This window comes from Elephantulus edwardii, unplaced genomic scaffold, assembly GCF_000299155.1.
Source record: "Elephantulus edwardii isolate Elephantulus edwardi_28Jun2011 unplaced genomic scaffold, EleEdw1.0 scaffold00357, whole genome shotgun sequence".
NCBI lineage: Eukaryota > Metazoa > Chordata > Mammalia > Macroscelidea > Macroscelididae > Elephantulus > Elephantulus edwardii.
The window spans coordinates 1,584,078-1,607,753 of record NW_006400107.1 but is presented as its reverse complement, the minus strand read 5'-3'; the positions used below and the strand labels follow the sequence as shown (position 1 = coordinate 1,607,753).

The following is a 23,676-nucleotide window of genomic DNA, read 5'->3' as shown; positions in this document are numbered from 1 at the left end:
AGAGAGGAGGAGTGGTAAATGGACTCAGGGGTAGAGGGGTTCAGGGTTAAAGGGGTTGAGGGGTAGAAGGATTCAGGGGTAAAGGGATTCACAGGTTGAGGGGTAGAAGGGTTCAGGGGTTGGGGGAAAGAGGGGTAGAGGGGTTGACGGGAAGAGGGGTAGAGGAGTTGAGTGTTAGGGTTCAGGGGTAGAGGGGTACAGGTGTAGAGGAGTTCAGGTGTAGAGTGGTAGAGAGGTACAGAGGTAGATTAGTAGAGGGATTCAGGGGCAAGGGGTAGAGGGGAACAAGAGTAGAGGGGTAGAGTAGTTCAGGGGTACATTAGTAGAGGGGTTCAGGGGTAGAGGGGTAGAGAGAGGGGTAGAGGGGTAAAATGGTACCAAGGTAGAGAAGTATAAGGGTTAAGTGGTTCTGGGGGAGGGGTAGAGGGGTTCAGGGGTGGAGGGGTAAAAGGTTTCAGGGGTAGAGGGTTTCAGTGGTTCAAGGACCAGGGTAGAGGGGTTCATTGGTAGAGGGCTTCAGAGATAGAGGGGTAGAGATGTTAAGGGTTCAGTGGTAGAGGGGTAGAAGGATTCAGTGGTAGAGTGCTTGTGGGGTAGAGGGGTAAAGGTTTTGAGTGGTAGAGGGCTTCAGGGGTAGAAGGGTAGAGGGGTAGGTGGTAGAGGGGTTCAGGGGATGAGAAGTAGAGGAATAGAGGGGTTCAGAGTTATATGGTAGAGGGGTAGAGGGGTTCAGGAGTAGAGGGGGAGTAGAGTAGATGGGGTTAAGGTGTAGAGTATAGAGGTAGAGGGGTTCAGGGGTAAAGGGGTAGAGGGATTCAGAGGTGGAATATTAGAGGAGTAAAGGGGATCTAGGTTAGAGGGGTAGAGGGGTAGAGGGGTTCAGGAGAAGAGGGGTAGAGTGGTAGAGGGGTTCAGGGGTATAAGTGTAGAGTGGTTAACGGGTAGTGGTGTTCAGGGGTAGAGAGGATGAGGGGTAGAGGGTTTGATTGGTTCAGGGATAGAGGGGTTCAGGGGTTAAGATGTCCCATGGTTCAGGGGAAGAGAGGTTCAGGGATAGAGGTGTAGAGGGAATCAGGGGTAGAAGGTTTGAGGGCTAGAGTGGTAGACGGGGTCAGTGGTAGAGGTGTAGAGGTGTTTAAGGGTAGAGGGATAGAGGAGTAGAGGGGTTCTGGTGTACAGGGTTCAAGGGTTAGAAGGGTTCAGGGGTAGAGAGATAGAAGGGTAGAGGGGAAGAGGGGTGCAGAGGAAAAGGGGTAGAGGGTTTCCGGGGTAGAGGGGTATAGAAGTTCAGGGTTACAGTGGTAGAGGGGTAGAGGTGTTCAGGTTTAGAAGGGTAGAGGGTAAGGGGTAGATGGGTAGAGGAGTTCAGGGGTAGAGAAGGATAAGGGTTAAGTGGTTCTGGGCCCCGGGGTGGGTAGATTGCTTAAGGAATAGAGGTGTAGAGAGGTAGAGGAGATCAGGGGTAGAGGGGGTAGAGTGGTTGGGGTATAAAAGTGTTCATGGGTAGAGGTATAGAGTTCAGGTGTAGAGGGGTAGAGAGACAGACGGAATGAGGGGTAGAGGGCTTTCAGGGAAGAAAGAGTGAAAGGTAAAGGGGTAGAGGGATAGAGGGGTCTAGGGGTATAAGGGTAGAGGGTTTCGGGTTTTCAGGCGAAGTGGGGTAGAGGGATAGATGAGTTAAGAAGTGGAGGCCTAGAGGGGTAGAAGGATAGCGGGTAGAAGAGAATGGGGTAGAGGGGTTCAAGGATAGAGGACTTCAGTGGTTCGAGGTAGAGGGGTACAGGGGTTAAGAGGTGGAGGGGTAGATGGGGTAAGTGGTAGATGCGTCGAAGAGTAGAGGGGTAGATGGATAGAGGGCTTCAAGGGTAGAGGGTTAAAGGGTTTAATGGATAGAGGGGATCAAGGGAAAAGGGGTAGTGGGGTTCAGGGGTAGAGGGGTAGAAGGGTTCACCGGTAGAGAATAGAGGGTGTCGGGGGTAGAGGGATAGGGGTGTTCAGGGTTAGAAGGGTAGAGCATTTCAGGGGTAGAGGGGTTCAAGGGTAGATGGGTTCAAGTGTAGAGGGGTGGAGTGGTTCAGTGGTAGAGGGATTCAGAGGTAGAGGGCTAGAAGGCTTCACAAGCAGAGGGGTAGAGGGGTAGAAGGATAGTGGGGTAGAGGGGTTCAGGGATAGAGGGGTAAAGGAGTAGAGGGGTAGAGGGGTTGAGGAGTTCAGCGATAAAGGAGTAGAGGGCTTCAGGGATAGAGAGGTAGACAGTAGAGGGGTTTAGGGGTAGAGGTGTAGAGGGTTTCAGAGGTAAAGGGGTAGAGGGGTTCACGGGTAAAGGGGTAGAGAGGTAGAGGCATAGTGGAGTCCAGGTGTAGAGAGGTAGAGGGATTGAGGGGTAGAGGAGTTCAGGGGTAGAGGGTTAGAGAGCTTCAGGGGTAAAGGGGTATAGGGGAGGAAGGGTAGAGGAGTAGGGGTATTCAGGGATGGAGAGGTAGAGGGGTCCAGGGGTAGAAGGGTAGAGGGGTCCAGGGTTAGAGGGATAGAGGAGTAGAGGAGTTCATGGGTTCAGAGGCAGATGGATAGAGGCATTCAGGGCTTCAGGGGTAGAGGGGTGAAGAGATTAATTTGTTCACTGGTAGAGGGGTAATGGGATAGAGGGGTAGAGGCATAGAGGGGCTCAGGGGTAGAAGGGAAGAGTGGTTGAGTTGTTCAGGGGTACAGGTGTAGAGGGATAGAGGGGTAGAGGAGATCAGGAGTAGATGTGTACAGCGGTTCAGTGGATCACATTTAGAGGGGTAATAAATAGGGTAGTGGCATAGAGGCTTAGAGGGTTTCAGGGGTAGAGGGGTAGAGAGGTTCAAGGGTAGAGGGATAGAGAGTTTCATGCGTTGAGGGGATCAGAGGTTCAGGGATTCAGGGGCATAGGGGTTCAGGCATAGAGGGGTAGAAGGGTTCAGTGGTAGAGGGGTAGAGGGGGTCAGGGGACAGGGTTAGAAGGTTAGAAGGTTAGAAATGCTCAGGGGTAGAGGGAGAGGTAGATAGGTGAGGGGTAGAGGGTTTGAGAGGTAGAGGGGTTAAGGGGTACAGGGTAGAGGGGTAGAGGAGTTCCGGAGTAGAGGGGTAGAAAGGTTCAGGGGTAGTGGGGTAGAAGGGTTCAGAAGTAGAGAGGTTCAGGTATAGAGGGGTTCATGGGTAGAGGGATAGAGGGGTGCAGGGGTTCAGGCATAGTGGAGTAGATGGGTTCAGGGGTAGAGTGGTAAGGGTGTTCAGGGGTAGAGGGGTTCAGAGGCTCAGGGGTAGATGAGTAGAGAGATTCAGAAGTAAAGGGGTAGAGCAGTAGAGGGGTAGAGGGTCAAAGGGTTTCAGGGGTAGACGGGTTCAGATGTAGAGGGAATTCAAGAGTTCACTGGTAGAGGGGTAATGAGGCTAAGGGGTAGAGGCTTGGAGGAGTTCTGGGGTAGAGGGCTAGAGCGGTAGAGGGGTACAAGTGTTCAGGAGTAGAGGGGTAGGGGGGTTCAGGCATAGAGGGGTATAGCGGTAGATGTGCAGAGGGGTTCAGGGGTAGAGGTGTTCAGAGGTAGAGGGGTAGAGGGGAAGAGGGGTAGAGTGCTCAGGGGTAGAGGTTTAGAGGGATAGGGGGTAGAGGGGTTCAGAGGTAGAAAGGTAGAGGGGTTTCAGGTGTAGAGGGATAGAAGTTTTCAGGAGTAGAGTGGTAGTGGGATTCAGCAGTAGAGGGTAGAGGGGTAGAGAGGTAGAGGAGTAGAGGGTTGGGGGGGTTCAGGAGTAGAGAACTAGAAGGTTCAGGGGTAGGGGGTAGAGGAACAGAGGGGTTCAGGAATAGAGGGGTCGAGTGTTAGAAGGTTTCAGGGGTACAAGGGTTGAGGGATAATGTAGTAAAGGGGTTCAGGGGTAGAGGGGAAGAGGGGTGCAGAAGTACAGGGGTAGAGGGTTCTGGGGTAGAGAGGTAGAGGGGTTTAGGGTTTCAGTGGAAGAGGGCTAGAATGGTAGAGGGGTTCAGGGGTATAAGGGTAGAGGGGTTCAAGGATAGAGGGGTAGAGGTTTTCGGAGGTAGAGGGGTTCACGTTTTCAGGCATAGTGGGGTGGAGGGTAGATGAGTTAAGGAGTAGAGGCATAGAGGGTTAGAGGGATAGCAGGTAGAGGAAAAGTGGGGTAGAGGGATAGAGGGTTTCAGCGGTTCAGGAGTAGAGGAGTACAGAGGTACAAGGGTTAAGGGGTACAGGGGTAGATGGGTAGAGGGGTTCAAGGATGGAGGGTTTAAAGAGTAGAGGGGTTCAAGAGTAGAGAGGTAGAGAGATTCAGAGGTATAGGGATAGAGCGGTAGAGGTTCAAGGGTAGATGGGTAGAGGGGTAGAGGGCTTTAGGAGTTCACTGGTAGAGGGTTAATGGGGCAGAGGGGTAGAGGCTTAGAGGGGTTGAGGGGTAGTGCATTAGAGGGGTTCAGGGGTAGAAGGTAGACTGGTAGAGGGGTAGAGTTGTAGAGGGGTGGAGTTGTAGAGCGGTAGAGGGTTCAGAGGCAGAGGGGTAGAGCGGTAAAGGGCTAGAGGGTTAGAGGGGTTCAGGAGTAGACAGATTCAGGGGTAGAGGGGTAAAGGGGTTCAGTTCACTGGTAGAGGGAAAATGGTGTAGAGGGGTAGAGGCTTATAGGGGTTCAGGGATAGAGGGGTAGAGTTTTAGAGGGGTTCAGAAGTAGAGCAGTAGAGGCATAGAGGGGTAGAGGTGTAGTGGAGATCAGGGATAGAGGGGTTGAGGGGTAGAAGGGAAGGGGATAAGAGGGGTAGAGGGGTTCAAGGGTAGAAGGGTAGAGGTATAGAGAGGTTCAAGGGTAGTGGTTCAGGGGTAGAAGGGTAGAGTGGAAGAGGGGAAGAGTTGTTTAGGGATAGAGTTGTAGAGGGATAGAGGGGTAGAGGGGTTCAGGGGTAGAGGTGTAGAGAAGTTCAAGGGTTAACTTTTAGAGGGTAATGGGGTAAAGGGGTAGAGGCTTAGAGGGTTCGGGGTAGAGGAGTAGAAGGATAGAGGGGTAGTGGTGTAGAGAGGTTCAAGGATAGAGGGGTAGAGGGGTTCGGGATAGAGGGTTAGCATGTTAGGTAGAGGGGTAGAGGGTTAAGAGATGTTCAAGGGTAGACGGGTTCAGGGGTAGAAGGGGAGAGAGGCACAGAGTAGAGTGGTAGAGAGGTAGAGGGGTTCAAGGGTAGAAGGATAGAGGGCTTCAGGCGTCAAGGGGATCAGGGGTTCAGGGATTCAGTGGTAGAAGGGTTCAAGCGTAGAGGATTAGAAGGGTTCAGGGGTAGATGGGCAGAAGGGTTCAGGTGCTCAGGGGTAGAGGGTTAGAAGGGTAGAAGGATTCAGGGGTAGAGGAGTAGAGAGGTAAAGGGATTGAGGGATAGAGGGGTTGAGGGGTAGAGGGGTTAAGAGTTAGAGGGGTTGATGCTGAGAGGGATAGAGGGTTTAAGGGGTATAGGGGTAGAAGATTAGAAGTATAGAGTAGTTCCAGGGTAGAGGGGTAGATGGGTAGAGAGGTTCAGGGGTAGAAGGGTAAAGCGGTAGAGGTTTAGAGTGGTAGAGGGTTAGAGTGCTTCAGGGTAGACGGGTTCAGGGGTAGAGGGATAGAACGGTAGAGGGATAGAGGTGTTCAGGAGTAGAGGTGTAGAGGAGTAGAGGGGTAGAGGAGTAAGAGGGGTAGATGTGTTCAGAAGTAGAGGGGTAGAAGGCTATAGAGATAGATGGGAAGAGGTGTATAGGGGTTCAGGGGTAGAGGGGTAGAGGGGCAGAGGGCTTCAAGGGTAGAGGGGTAGAGGAGTAGAGAGATACGGGGATAGAGGGGTAGAGGGCTTCACTGGTATAAGGGTAGAGGGGTTTAGGGGTAGATGGGTAGAGGGGTAGATTGGTAGAGGGATAGAGGGGTTCAGGGTTAGAAGGGTAGAGGGGTTCAATGGTAGAGAAGTTCAGGGGTTCAGGGCTAGAGGGGTTCAGGGGTAGAGCAATAGAGGGGTAGAAGGGTAGAGGGATTAAGGGGTTCAGGGGTAGTCAGGTAGATGGATAGATGGATTAAGGAGTAGAGGGGTAGAGTGTTAGAGGGGTAGTTCAGGGATAGAGGGGTAGTAGGGTTCAGGGATTCAAAGGTAAAGGGGTAAAGAGGTTCAAAGGTAAAGGGGTAAAGAGGTTCAGGGTAGAGGTGTGGGGTAAATATGTTAAGGGGTAGAGGTGTGGGGTAGAGGGGTAGAGGGGTTCAGGGGTAGAGTGGTAGAGGGGTAGAAGGGTTCAGGGACAGAGTGGGAGAGGGGTTCAGGGGTAGATGGGTTCAGTGGTAGAAGGGTAAAGGGGTAGAGGGTTAGAGAGGTAGAGGGGTACAGGAATAGAGGGGTAGAGGGGTTCAGGGCTAGAGGGGTAGTGGGTTTCAGAGGTTCAGGCCTAGTGGGGAAGAGCAGTAGATGAATTAAGGAGTAGAGGCATAGAGGGGTAGAGAGGAAGAGGGATAGAGGGGTTCAGAGGTAGAATAGTTCAGGGGTAGAGGGGTAACTGGGGAAAGGGGTAGAGGCATAGAGGGGTAGAGAGTTAGATGGATAGTGCAGTTAAGATGTAGAGGTTTAGAGGGTTTCATGGGTAGAAGGGTTCAGGGGTTGAGGGGTAGAGTGATTAAGGGTTAGAGGGGAAGAGGGGTAGATGGGTTCAGGGTAGAGGGGTAGAGGGGTTCAAGGGTAGATGGAAAGAGAGATAGAGGGGGCTTAGAGTGTTACAGGTGTAGAGGGATTCAGGGTTTCAAGGGCAGACGGTTAGAGGGGTTCAGTGGTTCAGTAGTAGAGGGTTAATGGGTTAGAGGGGTAGAGCCTTAGAAGGCTCATGGGTAGAGGGTGAGAGGGGTAGAAGGTTTAGGAGTAGAAGGGTAGAGGGGTAGAGTTGTAGATCAGTAGAGGGGTTCAGGGTAGAGGGGTAGATGGGTTAAGGTGTTCACTGGTAAAGGGGTAATGGGCTAGGGGGGTACAGGCTTAAAGGGGTTCAGGGAAAGAGCGGTAGAGGCTTCTAAGGGTTCACGGGTAGAGTGGTATAGGGACAGAGTGGTAGAGGTGTAGAGAGGTCCAGGGACAGAGGGTTCAGGGGTACAGGGGTAGAGTGTCATATGGGTAGATGTTTAAAGGGATTCAAGGGTAGACAGGTTCAGGGGTAGAGGGTTTAGAGGGTTTTAGAGGTAGAGGGATAGAGAACTAGAGGGCAAAAGGAGTTCAGGAGTAGAGGGATAGAAGGTAAAGGAAAATAGGAGTAGAGGGGTTCAGTGTTAGAGGAGTTCAGGGGTTGAGGGTTAGTAGTGTTCAGGGGTAGGAGCGTTCAGGGCAAGAGGGGTGAGGGGTAGAGGATTTTAGGTGTAGAGGGGTTCATGGTTAGAGGGTTACCAGGGTTCAGGGGTATAAAAAAGTAGAGGGATTCAGGGGTAGAGGGTTTCATGGCTTCAGTGCTTCAGGGTTAGAGGGTTGAGGAGTAGAAGGATAGAGTGGTAGAGGGGTTCAGGGGTTCAGACATAGTGGGCTAGAGGTGTAGATGAGTTAAGAAGTAGAGGTGTAGAGGGGTAGAAATTAGAAAGGTAGATTGGTAGAGGGGAGGAGGGGTAGAGGCATAGAGAGGTAAAGGGGTTCTTGGGAAGAGGGGGAGGGGGTAGAGGGGTTCAGTGGTAGAGGGGTAGAGGGGTTCAGGGGTGCATGGGTAGAGGGTTAGAGCATTAGAAGGGTTCAGGGGTAAAATGGTACAGGGGTTCAGTGGTAGAAGGGTTCAGGGGTAGAGGTCTAGAGTGGTTCAGGTGTAGATGGGTAGAGTGGTAGAGGGGTTCAGGGTTAGACGGGTTGAGAGGTTCAGTGGTAGAGGGGTAGGGGGTAGTTAGAAGTGTTCAGGGGTAGAGAGGGAGAGGGGTTCAGGGGTAGAGGAGCAGAGGGTTTCAGGCATAGAGGGGTTCAGGGTTTCAAGGGTAGAGTGGTAGAGGGATAGATGGTTAGAAAAGTAGAGGAGTTCAGGAGTAGAGGGGTCAGGGATTCAGAGATTCAAGGATAGCGGGTAGTGGGTTTCAGGGTTTAAGGGTAGAAAGGTACAGGGTTTCAGTGGTAGAGGATAGAGGGGTAGATGGGTAGAGGGGTTCAGGGGTAGATGAATAGAAAGGTAGAGGGGTAGAAGTTTTCAGGAATAGAGGGTAGATGGGTAGAGGGATTCAGGGGTAGAGGGGGAAAGGAGTTTAGGAGTAGAGGGTATCAGAGATCAGTGATTCAGGGGTAGAGGGGTTCATGTGTAGAGGGGTAGAAGGGTTCAGGGGTAGAGGGTAGAAAGGTTCAAGGGAAGAGGGGTAGATGGGTTGAGGTTTAGAGGAGTAGAGGGGCTCAGGGCTAGGTGTAGGTGGGTTCAGGGGTAGAGAGGTAGAGGGGTTCAAGGGTAGAGGGTTAGAGGGTTAAAGGGGTTCAGGGGTAGAGCCTAAGGGGGTATAGGGGTTGAGGGACTCAGGGGAGGAGGTGTTGAGGGCTAGAGGGGTTCAGGTGTAGAGGTGTAGGGGGTAGAGTGTTTCAGGGGTGCAGGGATAGCAGGGTAGAACGGTAGAGGGGTAGAAGGGTGGAGGGGTATAAAGATGAGGGGTTAGAGGGGTAGAGGAGTGGAGGGGTGTAAGGGTGGAGGTGTGGAGGGCTAGAGGGGTGGAAGGGAAGAAGGGTAGAGAAGTGAAGGGGTAAATGGCAAGAGGAGTGGAGGAGTTAAAGGGCTGAGGGGTAGAGGGGTGGAGGGGTGGACAGGTGGAGGCATAGAGGGGTGGAGGGGTGAAGGGGTAGAGGAGTGGAGGGTTGGAGGGTTAGAGGGGTGCATGCTGGAGGGTAAGGGAGGGTGGAGGGATAGAGGTGTTGAGGCATGGAGGGTGAGAGGGTTAGAGGTGTGGAGTGTAGAGAATTAGAGGGGTACAGGAGTAGAGTGGTGGAGGATTAGAGGGATGGAAGGATGGAGGGGTAGAAGGGTAGAGGAATGAAGGTGTAGCGAAGTAGAGAGGTAAAGGGGTAGAGAGGTAGAGGGGTTCATAGGTAGAGGGATTCAGGGGTTCACAGTTAGAGGGGTTCGGGGGTAGAGCAGTAGAAGGGTAGAGGGGTTAAAGGGTAGAGGGGTGGAGGAATGGAGGGTTAGAGGATTAGAGGTGTGGAGGGATAAAGGTGTATAGGAGTAGAGAGGTAGAGGGGTAGAGGGGTGGAGGGGAAAAGGGATAGAATGGTGGAGGACAAGAGGGGCGGAGGGATGGAGGACCAGAAGGGTAGAGGAATGGAGGGATAGAGGGATTCAGGGGTAGAAGGAATCAGGGTTAGAGAGGCAGAGGAGTACAGGTATAGATGTTAGAGGGGTTCAGGGGTAGAGGGTTTCATGGGTAGAAGGGTTCAAGGCCAGAGGTAGAGCAGTAGAGGGGTAGAGGGGTTTGGGAGTAGAGGGGTAGAGGGGTAAATGGGTTCAGTTGTAGAGAGGTAGATGTGTAGATGGGTAGAGGGGTCGAGGAGTAAAGGGATCGACCAGTTCAGGGGTAGAGGGATAGAGGGATAGAGGGGTTCAAGGGTAGAGGGGTTCAGGGGTATAGGGGTTCATGTATAGAGAGATAGATGTGTACAGGGGTTCAGTGGTAAAGGGGTAGAAGTGTTCAGGGATTCAGGGGTAGATGTGTAGAGGGGTTCAGGAGTAGTGGAGTAGAAGGATAGAGGGATTCAGTGGTAGGGGGTTAAGGGGTAGAAGATTAGAGTGTTTCAGGGCTAGAGGGGTAGAGGGGTTCAGGGGTAGAGAAGTTCAGAAGTAGAGGGGTTGAGAGGTACAAGTGTTCAGGGGTAGAGATTTAGAGGGGTTAAGGGGTTCAGGGTTAGAGGGGTAGAGGTGTATAGGGTTCAGGGGTAGAGGGGTTAAGTGGTAGAGGAATAGTGGAGTAAAGGGGTAAGGGGTAAAGGGGTTCAAGAATAGAGGGGTTCAAGTATAGAGGGTTTCAGGTGTAAAGAGGTTTAGGGTAGAGGGGTAGAGGGGTTCAGAGTTAGAGGGGTAGAGGGGTTTGGGGGTAGAAGGGTAGAAGTGTAGCGGGGTTAGGGGAAGAAGAGGCTTAGAGAGGTTCAGTGATAGATTGGCAGAGGGTTTGAGGGATTCAAAGTTAGAGGGGTAGATGGGGAGAGAGAGAGGTAAAGTGGTAGAGAGGTTCAGGATTAGAGGGGTTCAGAGGTAGAGGTGTTTAGGGGTAGAGGAGTTCATGGGTTCAGTGGTAGATGGGTTCAGGGTTTCAGGGGTAGATAGCTAGAGGTGTAGAGGGTTAAAAGGGTAGAGGGGTAGAGGGTTTCAGGGTTAGAAGGGTAGAGAGGTAGAGGGAAAGAGGGGTAGAGGGGTAGAGATGTTCAGGGGTAGAGGAGTAGAGGTGTAAAGGGTTAGAGGATTAGACGGGTTCAGTGGTTCAGGGGTAGAGGTGTTCAGGGTGGTAGTGGTTCAGAGATGCAGGCTTAGTGGGGTAGAGGGGTAGAGTGGTAGAGGGGTACAGGGGTAAAAGAGTATAGGGTTCAGGGGTAGAGGTTTAGAGTGGCTCAGGTGTATATGGGTAGAGGGGCAGAGGGGTTCAGGGTTAGAGGGGTTGAGAGATTCAGCGGTAGAGTGGTAAAGTGGTGGTTGGTTAGAGGTGTTTAGGGGTAGAGAGGAATTCAGAGGTAGAGGGGTTGAGGAGTAGAGGGTTTCAGGCTAGACGGGTTCAGGGTTTCAGGGGTAGGGGTAGAGGGGCTCAGGGGTAGAGGGGTAGAGGGCTAGATGGTCAGAAAAGTAGAGGAGTTCAGCGATACGTGGTAGAGGGGTCAGGGGTTCAGGAATACAGGGGTAAAGGTTTCAGGGGTTCAGGGGCAGAGAGGTAGATGGGTAAAGAGATAGTGGGGTTCAGGGGTAGAATGGTAGAGGGGCTTAGGGGTAGAGGGGTAGAAGGGTTTGGGGTGAAGTGTAGAGGGGTAGACATGTAGAGGGGTAGAAGGGTTCAGGGATAGAGGAGTAGAGGGTTAGAGGGGTTCAGGGGTAGAGAGGGAGAGGGGTGATGGGTAAAGTGTAAGGGGGTGGAGGAATTCAGGGTTGAGGTACAGGGGTAGGTGGGTAGAGGGTTTCAGGAGTAGAGGAATTCAGGGGTAGGGGGTTCAGATGTAGAGGGATAGAGGAGTAGAGGGATTCAGGGTTAGATGGGTTCAGGGTTGGAGGGGTAGGTGTAGAGGTGTTCAGGGGTAGAGGGGTAGAGGGATAGGGGGTAGACTGGCAGAGGGGGTCAGGAGTAGAGGTGTTCAGAAATAGAGGTGTTCAGGGGTTGAGGGGTTCAGAGGTAGAGGGTTTTAGGGGTTCCAAAGTAGAGGTGTTCAGGGTCTCAGTGGTACAGGAGTAGAGGGGTAGAGAGTTGGAGGCATAGAGGGTGCAGGGGTGGAAGGATGGAGTGTTGCAGGGGTAGCAGGGTAGAGGGGTGGACGTGTAGAGGGGTGGAGTGTTGAAGGAGTGGAAGACTGGAGGAGTGGAAAACTGGAGGGGTGGTGGGGAGGAGGGGTAGAAGGGTGGAGGGGTGGAGGCATTGAGGGGTGAAGGGTTGGAAGATTAGAGTAGTGTGTGGAGAGCTGGAGGGGTGGATAGGTGGAGGGAAGGAGGAGTAGAGGGGTAGAGAGGTAAAGGGTTAGAGAGGTAGAGAGGTGAAGGGGTGGAGGAGTGGAGCAGTAGAAAGGTAGAGGAGAAGTCCGGTGAAGGAGTGGAGTGGTGGACAGGTGGAGGGGTGGAGGGGTGGAGGATTGGAAGGGTGAAGGATTCAAGGGTTGGTGGGTGGAGGGGTGGAAGGGTGGAGGGCTTGAGGTGTCAATGGTAGAGGAGTATAGTGATGCGGGGGTGGAGAGGTAGAGAGATGGAGGGGTAGAGGGCTAGATTGGTAGAGGGGTAGAAGGGTAGAAGGGTGGAGGGTTGGAGGGGTAGAGGGCTAGAAGGCTAGAAGGTAGAGGAGAAAGGGGTAGAGGGGTAGAGAGATGAGGGGTACATTGGTGATGGGGTAGAGAGATGGAGGTGTACTGGTATAGAGGGGTGGAGGGGTGGAGGGTTTGAAAGGTGGAGGGATGGAAGGTTGGAAAGGTGGAGAGGTGGACGGATGGAGAGGTGCAGGTGTAGAGGGGTGGAGGGGTAGAAGGGTGGAGGGTAGAGGGATAGAGGGGTAGAAAGTAGAGAGGTAAAGGGGTAGAGGGGTAGAAGTATGGAGGGGTGGAGAGGTGGAGGGATGGAGGGGTGAAAGGGTGGAGAGGTGGAGCGGTAGAGAGGTAGGGGGTAGAGGGGTACAGGTGTAGAAGGTAGAGGGGTAGTGGTGAGAAGGGTGGAGAGGTGGAGTGTTGGAGGGGTAGAAGGGTAGAGGGGTAGATGGGTAAAGGGAAAGAAGGGTGGAGGGGTGAAGGGTTGGTGGGGTGGAGGAGTGCAAGCTTGGAGAGGTGGAGGGGTAGACGGTTAGAAGGGTAAAGGGGTAGAGGGCATGTGGGGTAGAGTCATGAAGGGGTGGATGGTTTGAAGGGTAGAGGAGTACAGGGATAGAGTTGGAGGTGTGACAAATAGAGGGGTGGAGGGAAGACCGATTGAGGTGTGGAGGGGTGGATGGTTAGAGGGTTGTACAGGTAGTGGGCTGGAGGGTAGAGGTGTGAAGGGGAAGTGGTGTTTAGGGGTAGAGGGATGGAGGGTTTGAGGGGTAGAGGAGTAGAGGGGTGGAGGGTTTGAGTGGTGGAGAAGTGGAGGGGTAGAAGGGTAGAGGGGGAGAAGGGTAAAGAGGGAAAATTAGAGGGGTAGAGTGGTAGAGGGGTAGATGGGTAGATGGGTAGAAAGGTGGAGGGGTGTAATGGTAGAGGAGAGGAGGGGTAGGGACAGAGGGGTGGAGGGGTAAAGGGCTGGAGGGGTGGAAGGTTAGACAGTGGAAGGGTAGAGAGAGGGGTGGAAAGGTAGAGGAGTAGAAGTTAGACGAGTAGAGTAGTAGAGAGGTAGAGGTGGGGAGGGGGAGGGGTTCAGGCATGGTGGGGTAGAGGGAAAATTAGTAGAAGGGTAAAAGCTAGAAGGGTAGAGGTGTAGAAGGGTGGAGGGGTGCAAGGGTGAAGGGGTAGAGGGCGGAGGAGTAGAGGGCTACGGGGTAGAAGGTAGAGAGGTAGTGGAGTAGAAGGGTGGAGGGGTAGAGGGCTGGTGGGTTAGAGGGGTAGAGGGGTGGAGAGGTAGGTGGTAGGGTAGAGGACAGAGAGGAAGAGGGGTAGAAATTAGAGAAGTAAAGGTGTAGAGGGGTAAAAGGGGGAGGGGTGGAGGGGTGGAGAATGAAGGGGTTGTAGGTAGAGGGGTAAAGGGGTACAGGGGCAGAAGGTAGAGGGTTAGTGGGGTAGATGGGTAGCAGGGTGGAGGGGTGTTTGGGGTGGAGGTTGCAGGCGTAGAGAGGTAGAAGGGTAGAGTGGCAGAGGGGTAGAATGTAGTGGGGAGAGAGGTAGAGGTGTAGACGGGTGGAGGGGTGGAAGTTTGGAGGGGTGGAGGGGTGCAAAGGTGGAGATGTGGAGGGTAGATGGGTAGAGGGGCAGAGGGTTAGAGTGATGGAGGGGTAGAAAGGTGGAGGGGTATAGGGGTAAAGGGGTAGAGAGGTGGAGAGGTGGATGCTAGAGGGGTAGAGGTGTGTATGGGTATAAGGGTGGAGGAGTACAGTGTTGGAAGAGTATAGGGATAGAGTTGTGAAAGGGCAGTGGGGTAGGTTTAGAGGGGTAGAGAGCTGGAGGGGTACAGGGCTAGAGGGGGTGAGGGGTGGAGGGGTAGAGGCGTAGAGGGGTAGAAGGTAGAGGGGTAGAGGGGTGGAGGGGCAGAGGGATGGAGTGATGGAGGGGTAGAGGGATGGAAGGGTAAAGTGGTAGAAGTTTGGAGGGGTAGGGGGCAGAAGGTAGAGGATTAGAGGGGTGGAGGTGTGGAGGGGTGGAAGTGTGGATGATTAGAGGGTTAGGGGATAGAGGGGTAGTGGGGTGGAAGGGTAGAGAGGTGGGGGTGTGGAGGGATAGAAGAGTAGAGAGATAGAGAGGTAGAGGGTTAGAGGTGTAGATGGGTGTAGGGGTGGAGGGGTAGAGTGGTGAAGGGGTAGAGGGGAGGAGGGGTAGAGGGGTAGGGGGTAGAATGTAGAGGAGTAGAGAAGTATTGGGGAAGAGGGGTAGAGGAGTGGAGGGGTAGAGGGTCAGAGGGGTGGAGGGTAGAGGGGTAGAGGGGTAGATGAGTATAGGGATAGAGAAATAGAAGGCAGAGGGGTAGTGGGGTAGAGGGCTAGACGGGTAGAGAGGTAGTGAGGTAGAGGGGTAGAGAGTTGAAGGGCTAGAGAGGTGGAGGTGTGGAGGGATAGAGAGGTAGAGGGTGGAGGGGTAGAGGGGTGGAGGGGTAGAGAGGTGAGGATGTGGAGGGGTAGAGGGATAGAGAGGTAGAAGGGTGGAGAGGTAGAGGATTAGAGGTGTAGAGGAGTAGAGGCGGAGGTTTGGAGGGGTGGAGGGATGGAGGGGTGGAGGGGTAGAGGTGTAGAGGGATAGTAAAGTAGGGGTTGAGGGGTACAAGGTAGAGAGGTTGAGGGGTAGAGGCAATGTGTAGAGGGGTAGGGGGATGGTGGTGTTGTGGGTTAGGTGGGTGGAGGGTTAGAAGGGTTACAGGCTTTTGGTTTGCTATTTCAAGTGGATTGCGACTGCTTTATCCTCTGCCATCCCATCTCTATTACTCTTGAGCTCAGTACTAGAGTCATCATCCATCTTGTTGAGGATCTAGTTTGTCAATACATCTTGTTGAGGAGCTTCTTATCTTACTCGTGACTCTCCAAACAACTTTCCAAGCATGATAGTCGTCAAGAGCTGACCCTTAGTAATAACATGCCCACAGTATTTGAGATGAAGCTTCACCTTCTTTGCCTCCAAAAAACACCTTGGTTTCACTCTCTGCAAGACAGTCCTGTTGTTCTTATAGTCAATATCCTTCTCCTTCCCCACAACACAGGGACTAATTTTTCTATCATCCTTAGTCATTGTCTAACTTTCAGACCCATAACAAGCAATTGAAGAAATCCTGGCTTGTATCAGATACATTTTATTCCTTAAACTGATATTTTCATTGTATAGTACCTCTGGTAGTTTGGGTAGGATGCTAAATGATTCAGGAAGTATCAGAAGGAGATGGAAGGAGTAGAGAGTCACTGTATCAGAAGGAATTGGCTGACACAGAGGAATTTCATGAAATAACATATAAGCAAGAGCCTATGGTGATGAAGGAGGAAGTTCAAGTTGCTCTGAAGGAATTGGCAAAAAACAAGGCTCCAGAAGATGACAGCATACCAATTGATTTATTTCAACAGACACTTCCCTGGATGTGCTCACTAAGTTGTGCCAAGAAATCTGGAGCTGGCCAACTGATGGAAAAGATTGATATTTGATACCATTCCAAAAAAGGTGACCCAACAGAGTGTGGAAATTATTGAACAATACCATTAATATCATATGCAATTAAGATTCTGCTGAAAATTACTCAAAACCGTTTGGAACAATGTCAACAGAGAACTGCCAGATGTGCAGGCTGGATTTAGAAGAGGTTGTGGTACTAGGGATATTATAGCTAATGTCAGATGGATCTTGGCAGAAAGCAGAGAATACCAGAAGAATGCCTATCTGTGCTTCATTGACTATGCAAAGGCTTTTGACTGTGTGGATCACAACAAGCTGTGACTGACTCTTGACAAGAATGGGAATCCCAGAACATTTGATTGTGCTAATGCGAAACCTATATTTGGACCAAGAGGCAGTCGTCAGAACAGAGCATGAAGACACTGTTGTTGTTGTTGTTATTGTTGTTATGTGCCGTCGAGTCGCTTGCAACTCATAGCGACCCTATGTACAACAGCCCTAAATTCTGCTCTATCCTGTGCCAATCGCACTGCCTCTGACACACCCATCCTGATTACCCCAGTCACTGAATCAATCCACCTCACAGAGGGTCTTCCCCTACTGCGCTGTCCCTCCACCCTCCCAAGCATGATGACCCTCTCCAAGGACCTCTCCATCCTTACAACATGTCCAAATGACATCAGACGAAGCCCCAGAATCCTTGCCTCCAAGGAGCAGCCTGGTTTAACCTTCTCCAGGATGAATCCGTTTGTTTTCTTGGCAGTCCATGGTACATTCAATATTCTTCTCCAGCACCATAGCTCAAAGGCATCAATTCTCTTTCTTTTTTTTTTTCTTTTCTTTTCCCTGCCTCTTTTTAAACAGTCCTTCCGTAAGGACTATCCACTTAGCTCTGTATCCAAAGACGAAATTTGTAGGTGAAAGGAGATAGCCTTAGTTACAGACTCGTTAATTTCAGGGTCGAAAATATGGAACACTTCACAAATTTGCATGTCATCCTTGTGCAGGGGCCATGCTAATCTTCTCTGAATCGTTCCTATTTTAGTATATGTGCTGCCGAAGCGAGCACTCAATTCTCTTTCTATCCTCACTAGACATTGTCCAACTCTCTGATGCATAACAAGTGATTGCAAAGACCATGGCCTGTATCAGACACACCTTAGTCTCCAGAGTGACACCATTGCTCTTCAGTGCCCTGGAGAGGTCCCTAACAGCAGACTTTCCCATTGCAATACGTATTTTTTTTATTTCCTGGCTACTGGTGCCAAGAATGTTGACCATGGAGCCAAGCAGACTAAAGTTGTTAGCAATCTCAATCTCTTCACCATCCATCCTGATGCTGCCAATTGGTCCAGTGGTGAGAATCTTTGTCTTCTTGACATTGAGCCTCAACCCATATTGTAGGCTGCAATCCTTGACACTCTGTAGCAGGCGCTTCAGGTCCTCTTCAGTTTCAGCAAGCAGGGTTGTGTCATCTGTATAACACAGATTGTTGATAAATCGTCCACCAATCTTGACCCCACATTTCTCCTCATAGAACCCAGCCTCCCAGATAATCTGTTCTGCATATAGGTTGAAAAGGTATGGAGATAGGATGCATCCCTGGCGTACACCCTTCCCAATTTTGAACCATGTAGTGTTCCCTTGCTCTGTTCTGACGACTGCCTCCTGGTCCAAGTATAGGTTTTACATTAGAACTATCAAGTGTTCTGGGATTCCCATTCTTCTCAGAGTCAGCCATAGTTTGTTATGATCTACACAGTCAAATGCCTTTGCGTAGTCAATGAAACACAGATAGACATTCCTCTGGTATTCCCTGCTTTCAGCCAAGATCCATCTAAGCTCCAATAGCATATATTAAAGTTGCTGCAATTTAAAAGTTTGTTGTTGGACCTTGGGAGAGGGTGGGCAGTTCACCCAGAGGCGAGCCACCGCTTGTCCCCGCCCCTTGTCTCTCTGTGCCCACTCCATGCTCTCAGCTGAGTGTTCTGTGGGGCCCAAAACATTTACTTTGAAAAACTTAAGAGTGTTCAAAACAGGCCCGAGGCGTCTGGATACTGCAGCTAGGAATAATGGAATAGGACAATTTTGTTGGTTTTTGGAAATGAAGCCATGATTAAGAGGGTCGGCTGGAGGCATTTGTGTTGGGCTGCTAGAGGTGAAATTCTTGGACCAGTGCAAGACGGACTAGTGAGAAAGCATTTGCTAAGAATGTTTTCATTAACCAAGAACGAAAGTCAGAGGTTTGAAAACGAACAGATACTGCCATCATTTTGACCATAAACGATGCCAACTGGTGATGTGGTGGAGTTACTCCCATGACTGGACAGCTTCCAGGGAAATGAAAGTCTTTGGGCTCCCTGGGGAGTATGGTTGCAAAGCTGAAACTTAAAGAAATTGAAGGAAGGGCACAACCAGGAGTGGAGCCTGGGGCTTAATTTGACTAAATTTGACTTGGAAAATCTCACCCGGCTGGGACACGGACATAATTGTCCGCTCTTTCTCGATTAGGTGGGTGGTGGTGCACGGCCATTCTTAGTTGGTGGAGTGATTTGTCTGGTTAATTCTGATAACGAATGAGACTCTGGGATGGTAACTAGTTGGGTGACCCCGGAGCAGTCGGCATTTCTCAACTTCTTAGAGGGACAAGTGGCGTTCAGCCACCCGAGATTAAGCAATAGCACGTCTGTGGTGCCATTAGATGTCCTGGGCTACACTGACTGGCTCAGCGTGTGCCTATCCTACTCCAGCAGGCGTGGGTAACTCGTTGAACCCCATTCGTGATGGGGATGGGGGATTGAAATTATAACCCATGAACAAGGAGTGTGGGTCCTAAGCTTGTGTTGATTAAGTCCCTGCCCTTTGTACACACCGCCCATCGCTCCTACCAATTGGATGGTTTAGGGAGGCCCTTGGATCAGCCCAGCCGGGGTCAGTCCATGGCCCTGGAAGAGTGCTAAGATGATCGAACTTGACTTTCTAGAGGAAGTAAAAGTCATAACAAGGTTTCCCTAGAGAGCCAGCTGAGCCCGAGCCTGAGCAGCTGAGCCGGCTGACCTCTCTCTCATGTGCGGTGGCCGTTTGGGGCCAGAAGGCCGTAGCCCGGTCGGTGAAGGCACGGCGTGGGGGGCTGGCGGTGCTCCAGGCAGGGACACCTCCCACCCCACCCCCCCACCCCCCCGCCTAAGTCTGCCTCCTCCCCGCAGCCCTGAGGTGAAGCCAGCGTCAGCCCCAAGCCATCATCGATCTATTTGCCTCGGATGTGACCTGACTTGGTCGCCCGCCTCCACACGGAGCGGCGCCTTCACTGACAGTGCGTCTTGCATTGCGCACGAGCAGGCACAGCGGATGCCGCCCCTCTTCCGCTTCCCCTCAAACCATCCCCTGCCTTGCATTCTAGATCTCTACCTCCTTGCTCATCCTCGTCCTGGGACAGGAGGTGGCGGTCAGGAGGGATGGTGTGGGAGGGGGGGAGGTAGCGGGGCAGGGCGGGGCGGGTTTGAGGGCCACCCGCCCTCTGCTGCCACTTCCCGCCGTCAGCCCTGGGCGTCAAGGCCCCCTGCCGCCACCATCTGTGTGTGCTGCGGACACCGGGTGGCGGGTGGTCGGTTTCCCTTGTCTCCATGGCCATCTGCATCCCGCGACGGCATTAGGGGTGGGCTGCCAACTGTCCCTCAGGGTCGATCTCGCCCACCGCCCTGTCCAGGTACCTAGTGCGTCCTGTCGAGGAGGTTTAAAGACTCTCGGGGGGGGGGGGGGGTTCACCCACCCGTCTCGGTCCGTCCGCCGTGGGCAGGCCCGCATGGACTCGAGAGAGGCGGTGGCGGGGGTGGGGAGGAGTGGGTGCCTCACGAGTCCCCAGACCCCACCTCCGTTTCCCTCCATACCCTGTTTTCCCCACCCGCGAGGCCACCTGCTTGCTGCTCATCGGGATCAGCCCAGCTGGGCACCGCTGGGTGGGGGAAACCCAGGGGTTCGGGTCTGTGCTCACTCCTTCTGCCCTTCAAGCCAGGGGTTGTTTCCGTGTCATCTGTTCTGGACAGTCAGAGGCCGCCCTTTTGAGGGTGTGTGCTGCGCCAGGGTTCACGTGAGTGGTGGGGCCTCACCTTCCACGTCGTCGGGGTGGGGGTGGGGGGTGTCCTCTGGATCCCACAAATAAAAGGAACAAAATAAGACTCGGATGATTTTTAGTGGTGGATCACTTGGCTCGAGTGTCAATGAAGAATGCAGCTAGCTGCGAGAATTAATGTGAATTGCAGGATACATTGATCACTTCGAGGTTCCTCCTGGAGCTACGTCTGTCTGAGCATCACTTGGCAATAGATCAAGCCTTGTGGGGTTTGCCCTCTATCCACCTATGGACAGACCGGGCGCCTCCCGTTGCACAGTCCGGGCCCAACGGGCGCTTTCTTGTGTCTGTGGTCCCGCTCGTGTGTCTGTATGATTGCACATCTGTGTGTCTTCTTGGCCATGTGTGTCTGCGTTGGCGTGTGGGTGTGTGTGCTTGTGTCTGGGGTGTGTGTGTGTGTCTGAGTGTTGGCTCGCGACAGTGTTGAGGTGCGCGCAGCCGCACACTCTCAAGTGCAAGTGCGGGGGGGGGGGGGCCCGCGGGGCGCCTGACCACGTGCTTACTCTTGCTTGAGTGTGGGCGGGGCGCCATCGGACGCGCCTTTCTCTGCCTGCAGTTTGAGTCTGCGTCCTTCGGAGAGTGCATGTCCGTCAGAGCGCGCCCCCGTGTTCTTGTGTCTGCAACTGTGTGCGTGCCTGTGTGGCCGTGAGTGCATATCTGTCAGCATGTAACGGTACTGTCGCACGCGCGTTTAGGTGTCTCTACGTTTATGTATCTGTGTGTGAGTTGGCGTCTGCACGTCCCCGGGTGTATAATCACGGGACTACATGAGCGTGTGCAGGCGCGCGGCCGTGACTGGCTGTTGGGTGTGTTCACCTGTGCATTTCTGCGGCTGCATACTTACTTGAGCCTGCATCTGACCAGACGCTCCCTCCACCCTCCATGACCGTGAGAGGGCGGGCGTGCTCCTGCCTCGGTGCGATCACGCGCCCCTTGATTTCTATGCACGCTCTTGCGCAGCGTATTCATGCACTGAGTCTCTGAGGGCCCATGCGCATGCGGGTCTGGGCCTAGTTGCCTGTGTGTGCACACGCGTGCATGTCTGCACAAACCGGTTTTTCCTTTTTTCTCTTTGCGTGTCTGTGCGTGTGTCTGTGTGAGTGTACTTCCGTGTGTCGCTGTCTGCGTGCAGATAGTTTCACGCCTGTGTGCTCCCATGACGCTATGTGGGTTGCAACATGCACGCTTTCTTCTGCCTGTGTATTTGAGTGTCGCCAGTGAGCGACTGTTGGCTTGGTTGTGGGACCACGCGCGCGTGAGCGCCGTGCGTCTCAGCGTCCGTGCGCACGTAAGTGTGTCTCCGTCAGCATCTGCATCTGTATCTCCATGTGTGTCTGAGTCGGTGGAATGGCGTCTGGGGGGATGGGTGCGCGTGTGTCTGCGCGCACGCATTCTTATGTCTGTGTATTTTAGTCTGCATCTGTGTGTACATCTGTGTCTGCCTGTGTAGGCGCGACGGTATGGACGCTTGTCTGGCGCACACATTTGCATGTCCCTGGGCGCGTCTGCACTTGTGTATCTGCATGCCAGTGGTCGTCCATGTGTCTCCCTGCCCGTATTTGCGTGACCGCGTGAGCGTGACGGCGACTGTGTTTTTGGGGGGCGGGAGTAGGGGCGCACAGTTCCTGCCTCTGCGTATCAGAGCCACCAGTGATGAGCATGGCATGGCACAGAGTCGGGCAGAGTTCAGATCTATTGTTACATGAGTTATTCTTGACACGATGGCACCTAACAACAACAACAAACATTGTGACCATGTGTACAATAGAACAAGACCCTGCCCAGTCCTGCGCCATCCTCACATTTGCTAATTGCTGCTGTCCGTAAGAGCATCGCTACAGCCACTGTGTCAATTAATCTCTTCTTTTCCTGACCCTCTACTTTGCCAAGTGTAACATCTATCTCCAGAGATTTACCCTGCCTGCTAACTCTGACCTCATCTCATATGACAAAAGTCTGTGAGATGAAGTGTCGCTGTCATTGCTTCAAAGGGGCCTTCTGGCTCCACTTCTTTACCACAGAGAAGAGAAATGGCATCCAGGAGCCACATGGCTGAAGCCAGAAGGGACCAGAGCCAGGCTCCCTTGGTTGCTCTGCGCTAGCTCTCTTTCTCCAAAAAAATGCAATGATATAGCTGGTTTATAGGCCAAACTGCTGGCCTCAGGCTAGTTTGGAGCTATTTGTAGATTTGCTTTGCTAGATACTTAAAAAGTTTTCATTTTTTAAAAACCCCTATTTGAAAATCAAGACGTATTTCCTTAAGAATAGAAGAACGGTAGGAGGTATCTCACTCCCTGATTTCAAATCCTACTACACTGCCATAGTGGTAAAGACAGCATGGTACTGGTACAATGACAGACACATAGATCAATGGAATCGAATTGAGAATCCAGAGATCAACCCATCTATCTATGGTCAACTGATTTTTTACATGGAGATGAAATCAGTGAAGTGGGGGAACGACAGCCTTTTTAACAAATGGTGTTGGCAAAATTGGAAAAATATCTGCAAAAGACTCAAGCAAGACCCACACCTCACTCCATACACAAAAACCAACTCAAGGTGGATCATGGACCTAGGACTAAAACCAAGGACTATAAAATTCATTAAAGAAAAGCTAGGAACAACACTAGAAGTCCTAATCCACAACATAAACAGTCTTCCCAGTATCCTGGAAAACCTACAACCAGGAGAAGATAACATAGATGAATGGGACCTTCTAGGACTCAAATCCCTATGCACATCCAAAAACTTCTCCAGTAGGGTAAAAAGGGAAGCCACTGACTGGGAAAAAGTATTCGGTAATAACATATCGGATAAGGGACTTATATCCAGAATTTATGAAATACTTGAGCACCACAACAAGATAAAGGTAAATAATCCAATAGAAAAATGGGCACAGGATATGAACAGGCACTTCACCGAAGATGACATTCAGATGGCTAACAAGCACATGAAGAAATGCTCAAAATCCCTAGCCCTAAGAGAGATGCAAATTAAAACAACTATGAGATATCATTTCACCCCAGTCAAAATAGCAAAATTTAACAGAACAGCAAGCAACAAATGCTGGCGAGGTTGTGGAGAAACTGGAACCCTGATTCACTGTTGGTGGGAGTGTAAAATGGTGCAACCCCTGTGGAAAGCAGTATGGCGCTTTCTCAAAATGTTGCAAATAGAGATACCATTTGACCCAGAAATTCCACTACTGGGAATATACCCTGAAGAGACCATAGCTGACATCCAAGCAGATATATGTACACCCATGTTTATTGCAGTTTTGTTCACAATAGCAAGGAGTTGGAAACAACCTAAGTGCCCATCAACAAACGAATGGCTAGAGAAGCTGTGGTATATTCGCACAATGGAATACTATGCTGCATTAAAAAACAAGGAACTCATGCAATATTATTCAAAATGGTTGACTCTGGAGAACATTATGCTGAGTGAAATATCCCAGTCACAAAAGGACAAATATTACATGATGCCACTGTTGTAGAATGGGACTGTCCTTGGGGTTGGGGAGAGACTGAGTAAGATGGGTTCAATGATGTGTGCTGCACTGAGGTGGAGGAGGAAGGGAACTGTTTAAAAGAGATATATAACTGGGTGTTTCTGTCATCACAGGAGCCTAGAGCGAGGGCTGCATGGTGGAGGGGACCTGGGGGGGGGGCGTTTGTAGAACAATGAAAGAATCTTTTCTTTTACTTTTCCATAATTTTTGGACTCATGTACTTATAACTTGTTAGTCAAATTTGTGTCTTCTAGGTTGCAACACCCCCATGATACATCTTCAAGGATATGAACATGTATGGCCAAGCACAATCAATAAGAGTGCATCTAAATTCCAAAATCAATCTCCATAATAGTCTATGTGTTTCCTACTGCCAAAGGGGCCCTTTAGAGTAGTGAGAGAAGATCTTCCCCCTGAAACCCACAGCATCCCTTTTCAGCAGGAAGTAGCTAAGAGAATACGCCATCCCCTTTTCCTTATGACTCAGGGTGAAGTCTCTCTCAGGGAGGAGTGATAGGGAATGGCAAAGGACACACTGACAAAGAAGATTAATCAGAACTGGCTTTGACAAGCACTGTGGTATTTGGACAAGAACAAACTGGGAGGAGGGTAGAGAGAATGGTGCAGCGGTGAAT

At 51.7% G+C, this 23,676-nt stretch overlaps 1 pseudogene; it reads right to left on the bottom strand.

The window, feature by feature from the left end:
- Positions 1–2,234: 2,234 nt before the first annotated feature.
- LOC102867955 lies at positions 2,235–23,066 on the bottom strand (annotated as a pseudogene).
- Between the last annotated feature and the right edge of the window lie 610 nt (positions 23,067–23,676).